At 35.5% G+C, this 18775-nt stretch overlaps 1 protein-coding gene across 7 annotated transcripts in view; it reads right to left on the bottom strand.

The window, feature by feature from the left end:
• Fife (regulating synaptic membrane exocytosis protein fife) overlaps positions 1–18411 on the bottom strand; it is a 402960-nt gene extending 384549 nt beyond the window's left edge. The window contains exons 1-2 of one of the 7 annotated variants that reach the window (XM_073986964.1): positions 18363–18411; positions 16936–17416 (exon numbers count right to left, since the gene is read on the bottom strand). The gene's annotated coding sequence lies outside the window, so the exon portion shown is untranslated. Of the gene's footprint in view, positions 1–16935; positions 17546–17717; positions 17959–18362 lie in introns of those variants that run through there. The other 6 variants (XM_073986962.1, XM_073986961.1, XM_073986965.1 and 3 more) reach the window with 6 other exon arrangements.
• Positions 18412–18775: the final 364 nt, after the last annotated feature.

Raw genomic sequence — 18775 nt, 5'->3', positions numbered from 1 at the left:
GCAACTTTAAATGGAAGGCGCTTACTCCTGGGAAGTTTTTGCGGATTCTGAAACTACAATGTTCATAGATGAGAAAAATAAAAAAAACAAAAAAAAATCGCCGTGCCGCTTTTTAAATAAATAAATGTAGCTGTGAAAATTCTCTACAATATTGACCTTTATGGTATTTTCGTAGGTAGGATAAAAACCACATACACCTGAGAAGTTTTTGCAGACTCTGAAACACCAATGTTCATAGATGAGAAAAATCCAAAAACAAGAAAAAATCACTATAGGGATTTTTAAATAAATCACGGTCAATGTTCAAATTTTTAGATTTATTTTAGTTTTTTTGCGGTTTTGCTTGGAAACCGCAAGTCCTATTGAAATAGAGCTAAAGAAAATGTTGTAGCTGTGGAAATTCTCTAGAGGATTGGCCGTTAAGATTTGTTCCTATGTTTTACCATTTTTGAGATAAAGAAGCTCAGGTTACATTTTTAGGTTTTTTTGTTACGGTTTCGCGATTTGCTTGAATACGACAAGTCTTACCGATATGGGGCCTGAGAAAATCTTATAGCTGTGAAAATTCTCTACAAGAATGGTTTATGTAATTTTTCCTAGGTTGTACCATTTTTAGATATATACGTTTAAGTTGGGAAATTGCAGTCATGGCATTGTTTTATAAGGAGGTGATACAGTCAGTGAATTGTCCCAATTTTAACTTCTACATATATCTCAAAAACGGTAAACCCTACGAAAATATCATAAAGGTCAATATTGTAGAGAATTTTCATAACTATAACATTTTCTTTAATTCCATTTCGATAGGACTAGCGGCATCCAAGCAAAATTGCAAAAAAAATTCCAACTTGAATAGCGATTTTTTGTTTTTTTTTTTCTCATCTATTAACATCGTAGTTTAAGAATCCGCAAAAATTGTCCAAGTGTAAGCACTTTCCATTTAAGGTTGCTTCAAGTGCACCGTGGTATATATACTCGTTAGCATAAATGCTAAGGGTATAAAAATGGTGTTAAACTTTCTTTGGTTTACAAATTGTTTCTTTTTTATGCAACAACATAAACAGTGATGTTTAATTATTATAATAATATTAATTACACTGTGCCACAAAAGTTAGCCAAAAAAGTTATACAAGGGTTCTGATGTAAACATTCTGTCTTGGTTTCTTCGGGTCACTTTGTATTAACAGTGTTTTATTTAACTTGCTTTGTTGTCTGTTTATTTGATTAAGCCTAACGATAGGAGAGAAATTGTAAATTATATTTTTGTGGACATGTAGAATATATAATAGACCAAATTTTCAATAAATAACTTGTTTCACCTATGCGTTATAACGGTACTGTTTACTCGCTTTATTAAAAAAATATGAAAATGTTAGCAAGTTTTAACGGTTCACCAGGATAGAACCACCCTAAGAATTTACAGAAATCTTAGTTCGACTTCCACACTAGAGTAAAAAAATGAAGTTACTAAATTAACGTTCACAAAGTTATGTCCGTCAATGAGCATTGTTTAATTACGAATAGTTTCATTCTCTTTTCAAATTATGATGTTTCATTTCTTCCGTTAGAACTTGACCATTTAGCAGAAGTGCAACTTTGTGTTTTCGCACAAAGTGAAAGATGTCAAATTCTAATGAGAATGTACTAAAAATTGGCGCCACTTTGCAGTGTCCATCGTTTGTTTTTGTTCTCTCTTTGGCTAAATAAAGAGTTGTCAGTCGATCTTCGTCGATTAAAGAAATAACTTGGATTTTCGTCCACCACAAATTTGGATATTCGTCCACAAAAACTTTGTAAACAAAAGGTACAGATATTGTTTATACGAACAATATTTCTTAAATAAAGGATTGAATCATTTTTATTATAACGAAATTGATACTGCTGTTGTTTTGTTTTTCTTTTTGGTTTTTTCTTTTATTGCCTCCGCAAACATTGGTCGCTTCGAACCGGATAAACATTGATTTTTTTGAGCCTCGATTGCACATTGGTCCAATCGAGCCGAATACATTGCTTCCAGCAAAAGGAAATTCGGATTCTCTTCACTTGGGAAGCAACAGCAATTGGTTTTTTCGTTGTTTTACAAAGGCGCGCTCTGACTCCGTCAGCTACCAACAAAGTCATAAATAACCATCATCATTCCTCATATTAATTGTCATCAACAACTTCATTATTTTAAGTAAGGTGAGTACCGTCAAATAAGTGAGCATTCGCGAGTGTAATTTTTGTTCTCCAATAAATATAATAAGGTGTTTAATTTATTGCTAACATTCGCCCTACAACGCCGTCGCGACGTTATAGTTGTTGTTGTTCTCTCCAAGAATATCTACATTTCTTTTTCGGGTACTCAAACTAATTAAAGAGTGCAGTAATTCGTATTTGTTGGCATTATTTTCTATTCGAGAAAAAACATTCATATCGTTGTTAGTGTTTCTTCAATGCATATTCAAATTGTCAAATAAAAGAAATAAAGAAAGAAGAAAAAACACTAACAACTCTACTAGCCACTATCCGTTGAGTTGTAACAACAAATACCCATCACTGCAGTCATCTGTTCTGTTGATCGTTCGATCGATATACACACACACGTGTTATTAATATACGAGGTCCGCGCCAAAAGGTAAATATACGAGGGGTGCGTGAAAAGTTTTATTATTCATTCGGAATATTTTAATGAAATTTCTTTTCGATTATTTTTTACAAAATAATTGTTTTTCTTGTTATTGTTGGTAATTAGTGTGCATCTTACAGTCCGTGCACCCTACAATAGGTCAACATTATTGAACATTTTAGGATTTTCGTCCATTTTTGAAATTTTTGGAAAGTTTGTGGTTTTTCATTTGGTTTTCAATTCAGAAATAATTTGTTTGTGTATTATTCGATACGCACAGCCGAAATTTATTGCACTGAGAGAAATTTTTGAAGGTCTTCAGTACACAGCGAAAAATAAAAATTTTACGTTTCTTGCCAATTTTGTTCTTTTTATTGTATTTTTCGGTACAATAAAATAAAAATAGCGTATTTTCGATACATTTGATGTACTAAACAAAATTTAGTGACTTTTCGATACACTTGGAAAAGAATATTTTGCAGTTTTTTTGGATTTTGGTGTATTTTTCGATACATTAAAAATAAAGTTGGGTATTTTTCGATACCGATTTTCACAATTGTTTCAAATTTTTTGAAATTTTTGAGAAGTTACCACTATTTTCGTTTTACATTGGTAATTTGGTACGTTTTATTGTATTTTTCGGTACATTAAAATAAAAAAGAGTGTATTTTTCGATACAAATTTTACAACCACTTAGAATTTGGCAGATTTTAAGAAAAATCAACACTGATTTCCGACGTTGGCTTGATAAACTTTAGTTGACAAGTTAATATATTATAGCATTTTCGTGCATTGTGAACTACTTCTTCAAGTCAGGTTGTTTTGGTCCATTTTAGAAAGGACATTTTTCGATTTCATTCAAATTTTATTTCGATTTTCATCGTAATGTCGGTTACTCCTCTAGACTGTTTCATCAGAGCTACAGATGCTCTCATTACGTTTGATTCCAACTTCACTTCGCTCCGAGATGAAGATCTGGATATCTATATTCTTGAAGCTCAGGCAGCCGAATTGAAAGTAATGTGGAAAAAAGTAAAAGAGATGTTTGACGAATGTCTTAATTTCCTAAAAACTGCTGATAAACCCGATCCCAATGGCATTACATCAGCAGAGTGTAAATATCAGGTAGCTTTCAAGGCGTATATAAATACAATTGCAATGATCAATCGGAAAATTGATGAACATAGAGCTAGGTCGATGAATTCTTCTCCTACTTCTGGCGAAAGATTTTCTGTTCCTGAAGGTTTGAATATAACTAGATCATCAGCTGAAGTATCCGCTTCATACAGTGATAATGTTTTCCATAGTTTAAACCTTCCACCATGTGATATTGACATTTTCAATGGCGATTTTCTTTCATGGCCTAAGTTTAGGGATCTTTTTTCTGCATTGTTTATTGACAACAAGCGCTTGAGTGACATAGAAAGGCTATGTCACTTATTGAAGAAAACTAGTGGCGAAGCGAAAGATATTGTTTCAAAATTCCCTTTGACGAATAGGAGTTTTAATTTGGCTTGGAATGCTTTGAAGGAAACGTACGACAATGTACGAATTCTGGTCCTTGATATAGAATCATGTTCAGGATTGAAACAATTACAGCGGGGTATAAATAGTTGCATTTCTGCTATGGAAATTTATGATGTTTCGACCAACGATTGGGATCCGATTCTTGTTTTCAGTTGCATACAAAGATTACCCACAAACACTGTTCAATTGTGGGAACAAAATGTTCAAAATAAATCGGTCCTATCTTCATGGAAAGATTTAGATTCCTTTCTTACAGAAAGAATTCAGACACTTACGTGTCTTCGTGACATTAGGGGAATTGAATCCAATAATAAACATGAAAGCAAGTTTTCCAAACTGAGCCTTTCCAATTCCTCATCTACCTCTTCTGGTCGATTTTGTATTATGTGCCCTAAGTTAGTTCATCCCTTAAGATTTTGTCCCAAATTCTTAAAATGCTCGATCGATAGTCGCTTTTCGGCACTTCGACGTCATCATTGTTGTATGAATTGTCTAACTCCAGGTCATGAAGTACATAAATGTCTAAGTAACCATAACTGTTCAAGATGTAACAGGCGACATCACACGCTGTTACATCGTGAAAATTCCTTCCATATGGGTTCTCCTAAATCGACTTCGTCAAATTCTTATTCAAGTACCCCTAAAGTATCGCAAAATGTATCAGTTCAAAGCCCAGACCTCTCTTCTTCTTCGTCTGGTACCTTTTCAACAAATAGGCAAGTGTTCCACGTTGCAGAAAATAGGAAAGTCGTATTAGGAACGGCTATGGTGAATATCGTTCACCAGGGAGTTTCACACCCAGTTCGTGCCCTTATCGACCCAGCATCCGAAGCTTCCTTCATTACTGAGGAGTTACAACAAAAAATTGGTATTTCTACCACATCAACAGCGGTTACCATTTCAGGGGTTGATCAAACTATTTCCGCTAGATCCAACAAGTGCTGCTCATTCTGTATTGGTTCCTCAAACGAGAATAAATTTTGCATAGAGTTTACGGCTTTGGTAGTCCCTAGAATTGCCGAAAATCTGCCTTCCACTTCCATCGGTACTGGATTATATTCGCGTCTTCCAAATATTCGTTTGGCGGACCCACAGTTATTCGACTGTAGGCCAGTAGATATTCTAATTGGTGCTGATCTATATCCACAAATTCTTTTACAAGGAATTAAGTTTAATATTTTGGGTTCTTTGGTTGCTCAAAATACAGTTTTCGGTTGGATCATTACTGGTCCACTTTCTCCAAGTATAAGAGTATATTCTGCAGTAGTGAGATATGCAAATCATGAGGAAGATAAAAGTTCGAAATGCAATTCTTACAGGAAAAGAAATATTTGAATTCATTTTCTCAGACGTTCATGTGAAGCATTCGCCGTTTTTTGAATTTAGTGTTATTGACTACGTCAAAGTACTTTGCTACAAATCTTCTTCAACATAATCTTGAATCTCCTTGACTATCGTTTACCAATTTCAAAACTGAACACATTTATGCTTTTATACAAATACTATCTCCTAGAGGTGAAATAGTATTTGAATGAAATATTCAAAAAGACATACAGTTGTTATTGGTACACGATAGTCAAATGGACGATTTCGTGGTTCTTCTGATCGAATAGTTCTCGCACTTCGTGTAAATTAGTCGTTTAATATAAAACGTATTTTCGTGCGTTAACCGTGGTCTTCAATTCGTGCAAAAGTAACACGGTGTTGTAGGACGACGAAGAAATTAATTAATCATTCTGATTAAAATGAATTGTTCGTGATGAACATAAATTGGTTTCTTTCTTTTTTCATATAGTAGAAAAATTGTATAAGACAACCTACTCTCAGCTATTACTAGTGTGACGAGTAAAAATGTACGAATATTTATAAACCACATGTAGTTGGAAGCAGATTCATAGTAGTGGCTCCTATTCGGGAGTTTAGAATTTGCTGGTCGATAGCGCCCTTCAGGCGAAATAAAACGAAGACTTTCCTATCCGGGATATTTAACAATTCTTCGTTTTTGATTTTTATTTAGCTGGTCGGTAGCGCCCTTCTGGCGAAATAGAACGAAGAGGCTCCTATCCGGGAGATTTAACAACCTTTCGTTTCTTTCAGTTACAAAAAAATGTTATTGTATCGAATCGCTCCTATCCGGGAGGTTGAACAACGCTTCGGTACTAAGTAGTAGTGGATGTAGCGCCAGTGGAAATTGGCATGGGTCCTCCGGACCACATGGGCTTTCCGAGCCATTTATGTTATAAAAAATGTACAAAAAGGAAAGAAATTGCTAAAAATGCTCACTACTGACGGTTCCGCCGTTTAATGTAAAATATGTACTCATAACTAAAGAACTAGAAATTAAGTTGAAACATCGCTGGATATTTCAAGGTGGCCGGCAATGTTTAATTACGAATAGTTTCATTCTCTTTTCAAATTATGATGTTTCATTTCTTCCGTTAGAACTTGACCATTTAGCAGAAGTGCAACTTTGTGTTTTCGCACAAAGTGAAAGATGTCAAATTCTAATGAGAATGTACTAAAAATTGGCGCCACTTTGCAGTGTCCATCGTTTGTTTTTGTTCTCTCTTTGGCTAAATAAAGAGTTGTCAGTCGATCTTCGTCGATTAAAGAAATAACTTGGATTTTCGTCCACCACAAATTTGGATATTCGTCCACAAAAACTTTGTAAACAAAAGGTACAGATATTGTTTATACGAACAATATTTCTTAAATAAAGGATTGAATCATTTTTATTATAACGAAATTGATACTGCTGTTGTTTTGTTTTTCTTTTTGGTTTTTTCTTTTATTGCCTCCGCAAACAAGCATGGTATTGCCGGCATTTGCAGTTGTATCAAACCTCCGACGCGCAGTGGTTCAGTAATAAATTTACCTGGCCAAAACCCAAATGTTTTGTCATCACCGATTGTTAATCACGGTGCTCTTGAAACAATTTTAAATGGAAGGTGCTTACACCTCGGAAGTTTTTGCGGATTCTGAAACTACAATGTTTATAGATGAGAAAAATCAAAAAACAAAAAAAATCGCCGGAGCGCTTTTTAAATAAATCGCGATTTAAGTTGACATTTTTAGGTGTTGTTTAGGTTTTCACGATTTTGCTTAAAAACCGCAAGTCCTATCAAAATGGGACTAAAAAAAATGTTGTAGCTATGAAAGTTCTCTACAAGAATGTATCGCCCCCTTATAAAACAATGTGATGACTGCAAATTCCCAACTTAAACTCATATATCTAAAAAAATGGTACAACTTAGGATAAGTTACTAAAGCCAGTCTTTTAGAGAATTTTCACAGCTTTAAGATATTCTCAGGTCCCATATCGATAAGACTTACCGTATTCAAGCAAAATCGCGAAACCCAAACAAAAAAATCTAAAAATTTAAACTGAGCTTCTTTATCTCAAAAATGATACAGGCTGGGAACAAATGATAAACGCCAATCCTCTAGAGAATTTTCACAGCTACAACATTTTCTTTAGCTCCATTTCGATTGGACTTACGGTTTCCAAGCAAAATCGTGAAAACCTATAAAACACCTAAAAATGAGAATTTTGACCGCGATTTATTTAAAAATCCCTACAGCGATTTTTTCTTGTTTTTGGATTTTTCTCATCTATGAACATTGCTGTTTCAGATTTCACAAAAACTTCCCCTGTGTAAGCGGTTTTCATCAAAAGTTAGTTAAGGCGCACCCTTCATGACATTGTTTTATAAGTGGGCGATACAGAATTGAATTGAATTTGAATTGTCCCAATTTGAACTTCTATATCTCAAAAATGGTAAAAACTACGAAAATACCATTAACGTCGATCTTGTAGAGAATTTTCATAGCTACAACATTATTTTTAGTCCCATTTTGATTCGACTTGCGGTTTCTAGGCAAAATCGTTAAAACCTAAACAACCCCTAAAAATGTCAACTTAAATCGCGATTTATTTAAAAGGCGCTCCGGCGATTTTTTTTTTTGTTTTTTGATTTTTCTCATATATGAACATTGTAGTTTCAGAATCCGCAAAAACTTCCAAGGTGTAAGCACCGTCCATTTAAAATTGTTTCAAGAGCACCGTGTAATTTCTATATGGGATTCGATAGTAAATACTGAAATAAAAAATTAGGTCAAAATATTGGAAGGTGTGGGCGTGACGTGCTCCTGACGACGACCATTTTTTTCAATTTTGGATAAGACGTCATTTTTACAAATTTCTGGAGAAAGAAATAGATATTTCTCGGAAACTATATCAGATATTGCGGTATGTAGGATTGTTATCAAAAATCAAAAACTATGTCAAAATATTAGAAGGTGTGGGCGTGGCGTACTCCTAACGACGACCATTTTTTCGCAATTTTAGAAAAAACGTCATTCGCTCGATTATTAACTACCGCTAACATAATAAACAGTTTTTTTGAAGCATTGAAATCTTTTATGTTCAAGATCTCTTAATTTAGTAATTGGGACTACAAAAACCTACTAAATTTAAAAATCTTGACCTGTAATTATAAAGTATTAAAAAATTTAACCCGATCGCGGTTTTCTACTTTGAAATCATTAATTAATGATGGAGGTCACAATTACTATTGTATTGTATCCCAATATGTGAAATGATCTCTGATATTTCGCGTTTGGCTAAAACCCGTTGTGGGGGAGGTCCCCCGCCCACACAATTTTTCGGTATAAAAACTACCTTGCGATCTATTCTAAGACCTAAAGAATCTACAGTCAATTTTTTTTTGTTTCAAATTTGGTACAGCCATTTCGGAAGATTTATATTTCGAGCATCATGGCAGACCTGAACAATTATCTATATATATGTCGATATATATACCTGAACCGATCAGAACCAAATTTTCTGGACGTGATTCTTAATTGATCAGGATGTACCATATCAAATTTTAAAGTCATCGGATGCAAATTGTGACCTTAGTGCGGCATAAATATAAAATCGGTTGAAAGAAATATACGAAAGCTATATCTACATATGTCTGAACCGATTCCTTACAAATTTTGCTGATGTATTTTTATGCTCATTATAAACATCGGGGATAAATTTGAAAGGTCAAGCAGCTTCCAGTGACTTGTTACCTCAAAAACCTGTCATTGGGCCCATAGTGGGTAGGTAGGATTGTTATCTTTAAGAACCGTTCCAACAAATTACCGCAGCGTTTAAATTTTTTGAAATTACATGGGTAAAAAAGTGTGTGTTTTTTCATACCGTCACAAATTGACATTTTTTAAACTATAAGATTTTTTTTTATAAGAGTTATATGAAATCCCAAGAAGTATTTTTTAATTTCTGAAAAAATTTAAATTGTTTTGAAAAAAAAAATTAAAAAAAATTTCAAATACTTTATAGCCTCGATAATCCGGACACTCGGACACGCGGTAATCCGGACACTACAATTTTTTACATTGTAGACTCTGTAATCATGACATCAAAATTTTTTCTTATCTTGCGCATTACCTATTTATATTTATAGATAAACGAAGAAACGAGAGGACTTATATGGGAATATATTTAAAACAAAATGGTGTGGCCTCTTTTATTTTCTTTCTTTGACATCCTAAATCACCGGTAACTAAGGATTGTTGTACTGTATTCTCGTAATTATGCAACTAATAGATTTAAAATACATTTCATCTAATTCGTAGGCTATACTTGTAACATTTATATAAAACAAAATATTTTTTTGGTTTCGTCGACGAGATAAAGTCATTTAGTGATGTTCATAGAAATGACTAAGTATGCCCCATAATGAGATTAGTGCATTTGAACTCTGAAGTTCTATCGCAAGTCATAAGAGGCTCATGTCCAATTAAATACTTAAAAAATTGTGAATAAATATACACCAGTTGTAGATACGTTTAATATAACAAAAAAAAAACCTTAATTACGCTGGATGAATATAAGAATGAAATTTGGTATACAAGGGAACCATTTTTGTTATTGATCGGTAATCAAGGCAATTCGATAATCCAGACACCGCCGAAACATGTGGTGTCCGGAATATCATGATTATATGACTTTTTTCAAAAAATTGTTTTTATTTTTTTCTATTTTTACAGTTTGTTTATTGGTGTTTGACCTTTTTAATTGTGTGAACATATGAAAAACTCAAAAACACTCATATGGTGATGCCGCCAAATTCGCGTGTTTTAACGCATCGAAAAGCTGATTATGTTATCGGTCGAACAAGAAATTATGAAGATATCTCTATCCGTTCAAAAGTTACAGAGTTTTGACCAGGAAAAGACGATTCTGAACCACTGTGCGACGAATGCCGGTGGTCTACTTCATCTTATAATGTTTAAATATTTAAAAAGGCAAAGGGAGGCTTCGCTCATATCAATGAGTGCACGCCAATTCATATTGGCTTAATGAATGGAACCTACATTTTATCGCCGAGTCCGAACGGCGTGTCTTACGACACCCCTAGCAGGGAAGTTTTTCATGCCTGCAATACTTAGTAAATGCAAGCCAAATTTTACACTGAGGAGATTTGCTACCGCCGAAAATTTTGATATTCTGGTCAGGAACTGAACAGCAGACCTTTTGAGTGCAAGGCGGACGTGCTTACCATTGTACCAAGGTGGCTCCCAAATCACGAGGTCTACCTTCGGTAACCTTTGAACTGCACTTAATTACGCAAAGATTATTAACTTTTAGGAGACAGATAGTCGTAGGTGTTGCACGATATAGTGATTTTGGAAACTTGTAAGTATAGATGAAATTCTATTATATGCAATGTTTCTTCAGTAAATGCCAGATATTTTTCGCGACATGCCCTTGTTAAAATAATGGGTGGGAAAGGAGGTTTGTAATGAGGATTTTTGCTGGGACATCCACCAAAAATTGTCAACATGGGTCGACGTTGGTATACCCCCCATATAACGGTACCTCCCGATTATCGGTATATTGAGGATGTTAGCTAAATTTTTTGACCGAACTACGTGTAATTTAACATTTCAGGTTCCCTGTGGTCACAAAACATCTCCATCAAAAATTGTCAACATAGGCCGACATTTTGGTATAGCCCGCATATGATGGTACCTCCCGATTTTAGCTACATTTTTTGAACGAACTACCTGTAATTTAACATTTTACGTTCGGTGTGGCCACAAAACATCTCTACCAAAAATTTTCAATGGGTCCATAGGTCCACGTTTTGGTATAGCCCGCATACAACGGTATCTCCCGATTTTCGGTATCTCCACATATCCACCTAAAATTTTCAATATGGGTCCATGTTTTGGTATAGTCCCCCTTTAACGCTACTACCCGGTTTCAGATTTTTTGAGAATATTAACTACATTTTTAAACCGAGTTTTCTCTTTTTTGCCCTTTAAGGTTCATAGCGGCCACAACACCTTTCCACTGAGATTTGTTAATATAGGTCCATGTTTTTGGTGTAGCCCCATATAAAGTTACTCCACGATTTTAGGTGTGTTGAAGAGATTAGTTACATTTGTTGGCCGAACTACATAAATATATGTAATTCGACATTTAAGGTTCCCAGTGCACTGTGGTCGAACTTGTATGGGAAGAGCGGCCAAAAATACTTCCTGAGCAGATAACAATACGAAAATTTCAGTAAAGGCAACACAAATAAAAAGAAGCAAAAAAAATTCAGAATAGGTTCAAGATTAGGTATAGCCCACATAGAACGGTACCCCCAGATTTCAGGCATTTTTGGGGGTCTTCACCACATCTTTCAGTCAAATTTCCTAAAGTTTGGCTATCGGTATTCCCAAGTGTTAGAAAACCTTCTAGCAAAATTTTTTTGAACTGGGTCCACGTTTTTGTAGGGTCCCTATGTAATTGTACCGCCCGATTTCCGGAATTTTGAGGGTTTCATATAAGTTATTAAATCGATATGACCGAAATGCCACTTAATCTTTCGTGGATGTACCTACCCTCAGAAAATTGTCGATTAATGTAGGTCCACCCCTTGATTTTGTCCCCATAAATAGGTACCGCCCTATATTCGGTATTTTTAGGGTTCTAGCCGTAATAATCAATCAAAATAACTGAACCTCACAATGCCTCTTCTATATATTTAAAAAGATGAAATGTATCACCTGCACAAAAATGACAAAAACACCCTGAAATGTACCCATAGTGTTTTGGGAACCAGTTCCAAAGATGCGGAAAGATGCAGCTGAAAGTTTAAAAAATATTATCCTTAGACTACTACTGACCTTTTAAAAAAAATTCGTTAGGGGGAAAGAGGGAACCATAATTAAAACTTTACATGAAATTGAATTGTACTGAAGAAATGACATTACAAAAGTCCTTCAGTCAATACACGTATTCAATAATGAATCCCAAAAATTAACAAACACAAAACTGCATAAAAATTAAGTTAATACATTGTTTTTCAATATTCGATTTAAGTTTGGTCAATATAGAGTTCATTTAGTTTGATATTGATATTTTACTTTCACCTAACTTTTGCACTGAATTCACCTAGAAACCCAACCTGTTAAATTTTCTCTTTTTGGTGACATTCTCAAAGAGTACAGTAAGAAGTAATCCATAACAAATTTATTTTAGAGAAATTTAACATGTTAGTAGTAGATATGAACACATTTGGTACCAAAAATTAGAGTTTAATTTTTTAATTTTGGCCAATGGCAGCGACCACTGTGCGGTGGTCACAAAAATTTTCAACCAAAAATTTTCAACCATTGTCTACCCTCAGCATATATGCTAACGAGGGTATATCCACTTTCATACGGCCAAAATGTGCCTCACGGAAATAATGGTTTCAGACCCCAAGTATGTTTAGACGAAATAAATGTCAGGCAGACAGACGGACGGACATTGATTTCGTCCAAACAAACTGGTGCGTACGATAACTCTCGAACGGATGAACCGATTTAGTCCAAAATTTGGCTTTCGAAATAGTTTGTCCAAACTTTGTTTAAGTTCGAAGGTGAGTCATATCGGTCCACTCCTTCAGGTACTTCCCCCACAAAAGTTCGAAAATCTTCCGAAAAAGTGTGCGCACCATAACTCTTGAAGGGAATAACCAATTTGGTCCATACTTTGGACATCGTGAAATTTTTACCAAACATAGGTAAGGTTCCAATATGGACTCAATCGGTCCACTCCTTCGGGTACCTCGCACACAAAATTTCGGAGAAGTTCAGCTTAGGACCTGTTCTCGAATAGTTTATATTTTTGTTGTATTACAAGTTGATTCATTGCTCGCATTACGACGGTACAAGTTTTATCAGGGGCAAGTCCATACTTCCTGAGAAAATATCCCGAAATGTGTGAAATACCACTATGACACCATGTGTAGTAGTTGGAGCGCACGATATCTTTCCAACGGACCTGCTAATTCGGTCCAAAATTTGGACATCGCAATATTTTGTCCGAACTAGTTTTAAGTTCGAAGATGAGCCATATCGGTCCACTCCTTTAGGTACCTCCCCCACAAAAGTTCAAAATAACTGTCGAAGGCAAAAACCGATTTGGTCCATACTTTGTACATCGTAATATTTCTACGAGACATAGATTAGGTTCGAATATGGACTGTATACGTCATCTCCTTCAGGTACATGTTTAAGTCCTGCTCTCGAATCGCTTTGATCTTTATTGTAGCAACTTGTATTCTCTGCCGCCATTGCGATGGTACAAGTTTTATCAGGGGCAAGTCCATACTTCCTGAGAAAATAGACCGAAAGGTGTGAAATATCCCTATGGCACCATGTGTAGTGGCTAGAGCGCACGATAACTCTAGAACGGATCAGCCGATTCGGTCCAAAATTTGGCCTTCCTAATATTTTGTCCAAATTTAATTTATGTTCGATGATGCGTACCCGCAATTCACACAAGCTAAGGGTATATCTCTGTCGGTAAAGCCGACTGATACTTTTTTACTTGTTTTACCTAATTTAGGCATTTGAGGTATACTTGGTCACAAAATATCTCCACCAAAAATTGTGGACAGAAAAGAAAATAATTATTCTATTTGACTTCAGAATATTTTATGATGGAGGGTATAAAAAGTTCGGCCCGGCCGAACTTAACCATTTTTTTACTTAATATCCCTAATAACTACATTTTAGTTACGTAAGCACCGAGACACTTATCCACTCCTTAGACGAGTTTCAGGTAGACAGGGCCTTAAGGAACTGGATAAACCACATGCTAAGGAATAGATGGATAAGCTGCGGGCTATACGACGTGAAAATAAGAGACAAAGTTGGACAAGGAACGCCACAGGGAGGGATACTGTCACCTCTGTTGTGGGTTACCACCATAAACAGTCTCTTGAGGACCCTAACCGAGTAAGGATTTGACCCAGTCTGCTACGCAGACGACGTTATAATACTTCTGAGGGGAAAGAATCCGAATCAACTCTGTCGAAGAGCAGAAACGGCTCTAAAAATTGCTTTTAACTGGGCCAGGCCGAGAGGTCTGAACGTCAACCCGGAAAAACAGAATTATGTCTATTCACTAGAAAAACGAAAATGGGACACTACGAGGAACCAGTTTTTCTAGATAAGACAATAAATATCTCCTGTACAGTTAAATATCTAGGAGTAATTCTGGATAGGAAACTTAAATGGAAAGACCGTATACAAGAAAGGGCTAACAAGGCCCAAATATGTTGGTCAACCTGCAGAAGGGCGATAGGCTCAAAATGGGGGTTCAATCCTAAGATGATACACTGGCTCTACAGAAGCGTAATTAGACCAATTCTAACGTACGCGCCTGTGGTATGGTGGACAGCCATGGACAAAAAATGCAATGTGGAAATATTGCAAAAGGTCCAAAGAACATGCTGCCTAAGCATTAGCGGAGCAATGAGGACCACACCGACAAGGGCTCTAGAAACAATTTTGTTTGTACACCCAATAGATATTCAGGTAAGGTATGAGGCAGCCATCGCAGCTGTAAGGCTAAAGTCGATGAGCGAGTGGATCGAAAAGAGCCACCAAACATACCACCAAAACATATTAAAGGTCACAACGGGTGAATCTATAAATCAGGTAGTATCGGACCGTATACCTGAAACTAATGAAGTAGCCTTGTGTGAAGTGTCAATACCTGACAGAGACATGTGGATCGGGGGAGCTCTAGCACAGATTCCCGCTGGAAGCTGTGGGTTTACGGATGGGGCTGTGCTAGGGGGGAGAACCGGACTGGGTCTTTATATAATGGAACCGGAAACGGAAATCTCCCTCCGTCTGCCGGATCATAACACGATCCTGCAGGCGGAACTCCGGGCGATAACAGAGTGTCTGATTTGATTTGATACTCACACAAGGCCTACCACTGTAAATATCCTTACGGATAGCAAAGCAGCCATTAGAGCTATATCAACCAAGACAGTGAAATCTAGAACTGTCTTGGAATGTATTAAATCTATAAATAATTACTCCCAACACGGTAAGGTAAACATTATATGGGTACCAGGGCATACCAGGATTAGGGGTAATGAAATAGCAAACTCCTTGGCAAAACAAGCCAAGGAGCAACCCACGGTAAGTCTAGAAAACGCTAAGCCGTTTAAAGCTACGCGACTAGAACTAAAGACATGGGCAAAAAATGCACATGTATCCCTCTGGAGTAGTGAAGAGAAGGGAAAAAACACAAAAATCCTATGGGGAAACCCAGACGAGGACAAAACAAAAGAATTACTTTTACTAAGTAAAAAAGATATTAGTAGACTGACAGGAATCCTTACAGGTCACCTAGGTCTAAAAGCGCATCTGCACAAAATAGGTTGTGCAGAAAACAGTGAATGCAGAGCATGCGGAGAGGACGACGTTGGAACATTACCTCTGCCATTGTCAAGACTTCACAAATCTGAGAACCCAGTTACTAGGGAATGACATTATACCAGGACTCGACCAAATTAGAACAATCGAGTTCAAAAAGATCAGAGACTATGTAAATAGGACAGAGATCCTAGACTAAGTAAAAAAAAGATAATCCTCCATAACCCAAAAAATTAGAGCGCACAACAGGCCTACTTATGGCTTAAGTGTATGTCCACATGGGCATGTGGTGATCCAGGATCACCCCTCTTATCAACCTAACCTAACCTAACATTTTAGTTGCACGGTTAACGAGGACTTTCAAAAAAGTAACAGATTTTCTTTGAAATCCGGACCTTTTTATATGTACATATATTTTTTCCAAATCTCAATATTCGGAATGTTTTAGTGGTCGATAATACAATGTGTAACTTACATTTTTAAATCAATTAATTTTCATTGAAATTATTTCCCTAGAATTCGGACATGCAATCCTGAACATTCATTCCTTCAATACAAATACTCAGAAAAAAATTCCCTTAATGAAATAACTTTTCCATGAACTGCATGAAGTCAAAACATGTCAACGTGACAATTATGTGACGATTGTATAAATATTGAAATTTTTATTTTCATTCACTTTAAACATGACCAACTTTTTATTTCATTTTTTTTTTTTCGTTTTCGAAAAAATAAATTGAGATACAATTAAATCATCATTTATACATAAAAATACAATCAGTATGATTTTATGACGTGCTCTCTCACGTTGCAATGACATTGACATTCCAATGAAGAATAATAACCTTGACAGTCAATGTTGTACAACAACATGTTCAACAACATTGCCTTGAGCGATAGATATCGAGGGAAAAATACTAACTATACACCTGTGGTCAAGGTTACAATCGCTTTGTAATTAAATATTACAAAAGGCGAAATGTCCTGTTTATTCATATTTGTTATATCGACACCATTATTGTTAAAATACGTTCATACATACATTTGTATATAACAAAATTTCTATTCACCTGTAGCAAAGTAATCTCCGATTGTTGCTTTTTCTTTGAGTTTGTAAGTACACCAAGTAGTTGGAAGTAATACTGTTGTTGTTGTTGTTGGTGGTGGTGTTGGTGTTTTTACCTTACAATGGATTTTCAATGTTGTTGTTGTTGCTTTCACTTTACTGAAATCTTATTATATATGGTATATTTGTTTCTCTTTTTGCTTTGCGTTTCCTTAACTTTCGTACATCCTACAAAACCACCAATCAGCCAGCCATCCATTCATGTGTGTTGAGGTGAAAATTTTCTTGATACACTTTTCAATATCAAATCTTTTTCGTGAAGAAGAATTTATTGGTTTTTGATATGGGTTACTTTGTTATATTCTTGTTATTTATGTTATACACACACTTTGTTGCAAAAGTAATTTTTTCACAATACTTTTTTTGTTAGGTGGAAATTTTACAAATTATTATTTTTTCTATATTTCATTCTTCCTTTACTTTCACTGGTGGGATCAGACCATAGATAAAAAAACTTTAAAGCGTCTAACATTTACCGTGGGATATTTAGGTATACAGTTAATAACTTTGTTGCTACATACACTCATGCATGTATGTTAATGTGTGTGTGTGTGCTGTTGAAATTTTAATCTCACAATCACCATCACTTAACTTTATATACAGGACCAACAAACAAATCAAGAAAAGAAACACACACACAAACTCTCTCACTCAAGTAAGTATTGACACTATGCTATGCAGATAGACATTTGTACACAAGAATCAAACACACACAGATTTACATACACAGGTATACAGATGTGCTAGGAGCATCTCCTACTACATAAATCACATAAGACGACACACAGAACTACTACTACCAGCAGCAGCAGCAATTGTTATTAAACTGTTATAAATTTTCTTTAAAATGAACAAAAAGTTTCCTCTTTTTTCTTTTACAGTAAAAAAAAACTTTAAAATTTTACAATTATGACCAGTTCCGTCCGCGTACGATATCCTTCACTCATGACGGTACAACTCGAACTGTGCTTGGGCTCTTTAGGTTAGTAGCGAAAGTTGTTCTCACTCCTGTTTACTGGGCCAACCAGCCAGCCAACACATTTTATTATTCCACTTGGTTTTCTATGTTTTTGATTTCGTCCTTTTGGAGATGGTGGAGGTGGCGGGGGAGAGCAATGATTCTCTTATGCTATGTTTCCACTCTCTCTCTTTCTTGCACTCACACATACACTTTCACTTTCACAACGCTAATATACACGTCTGTTGCTACATCCTGTTTGTTTTGCGTGCATATAAACCCAAAAAACGTTTGCCTAACAATAAATGACTCTCAGCCAATCTGGATCTGTGTATATGTAAGAATGTGTGTGCTTGCGTACACCTGTTTGCGACAATTAAGTGTGCAAAACGATTTGCCCTGTCTTGTCTTACTAGGTGGTACTCGATGTCCGTATTCACTAAGAAGCAACAGCTAACTGTTGGCATTCGTTTATTATCCTTGCTCTTTATACATGGAAATTCGTTATGAATGCTTTTTTTGTGTACATTTTGTGTTTGAGAAAACTTCCAATATTTTGGATTTTCTCTTTTTCAATAACTACAAATACATTTTTAAGGGAGACTTCTTCGAAAATTGTAAATATCTGCTATGTTCAATTTTTAAATTTCTTTTATAAGATCAGCTTTAAGGACATTATACCGGCTGTAAAGAATTTAAAAATAACTATAAATTCTTTTAATAGACCCCCTACACTAATACATTGCAAAGATATTTGGAAACCATTCCAGGGAACCCCAGACCCTGATATTAAACTGTTAATTCAAAGCATTATAGGGAAACGCAG

Source organism: Musca autumnalis, unplaced genomic scaffold (genome assembly GCF_047663935.1).
Source record: "Musca autumnalis isolate F117 unplaced genomic scaffold, ASM4766393v1 scaffold_4, whole genome shotgun sequence".
In the NCBI taxonomy this organism is placed as follows: Eukaryota; Metazoa; Arthropoda; class Insecta; order Diptera; family Muscidae; genus Musca; species Musca autumnalis.
The sequence above is the reverse complement of the archived record's forward strand: the minus strand, read 5'-3'. Positions and strand labels throughout refer to the sequence as shown.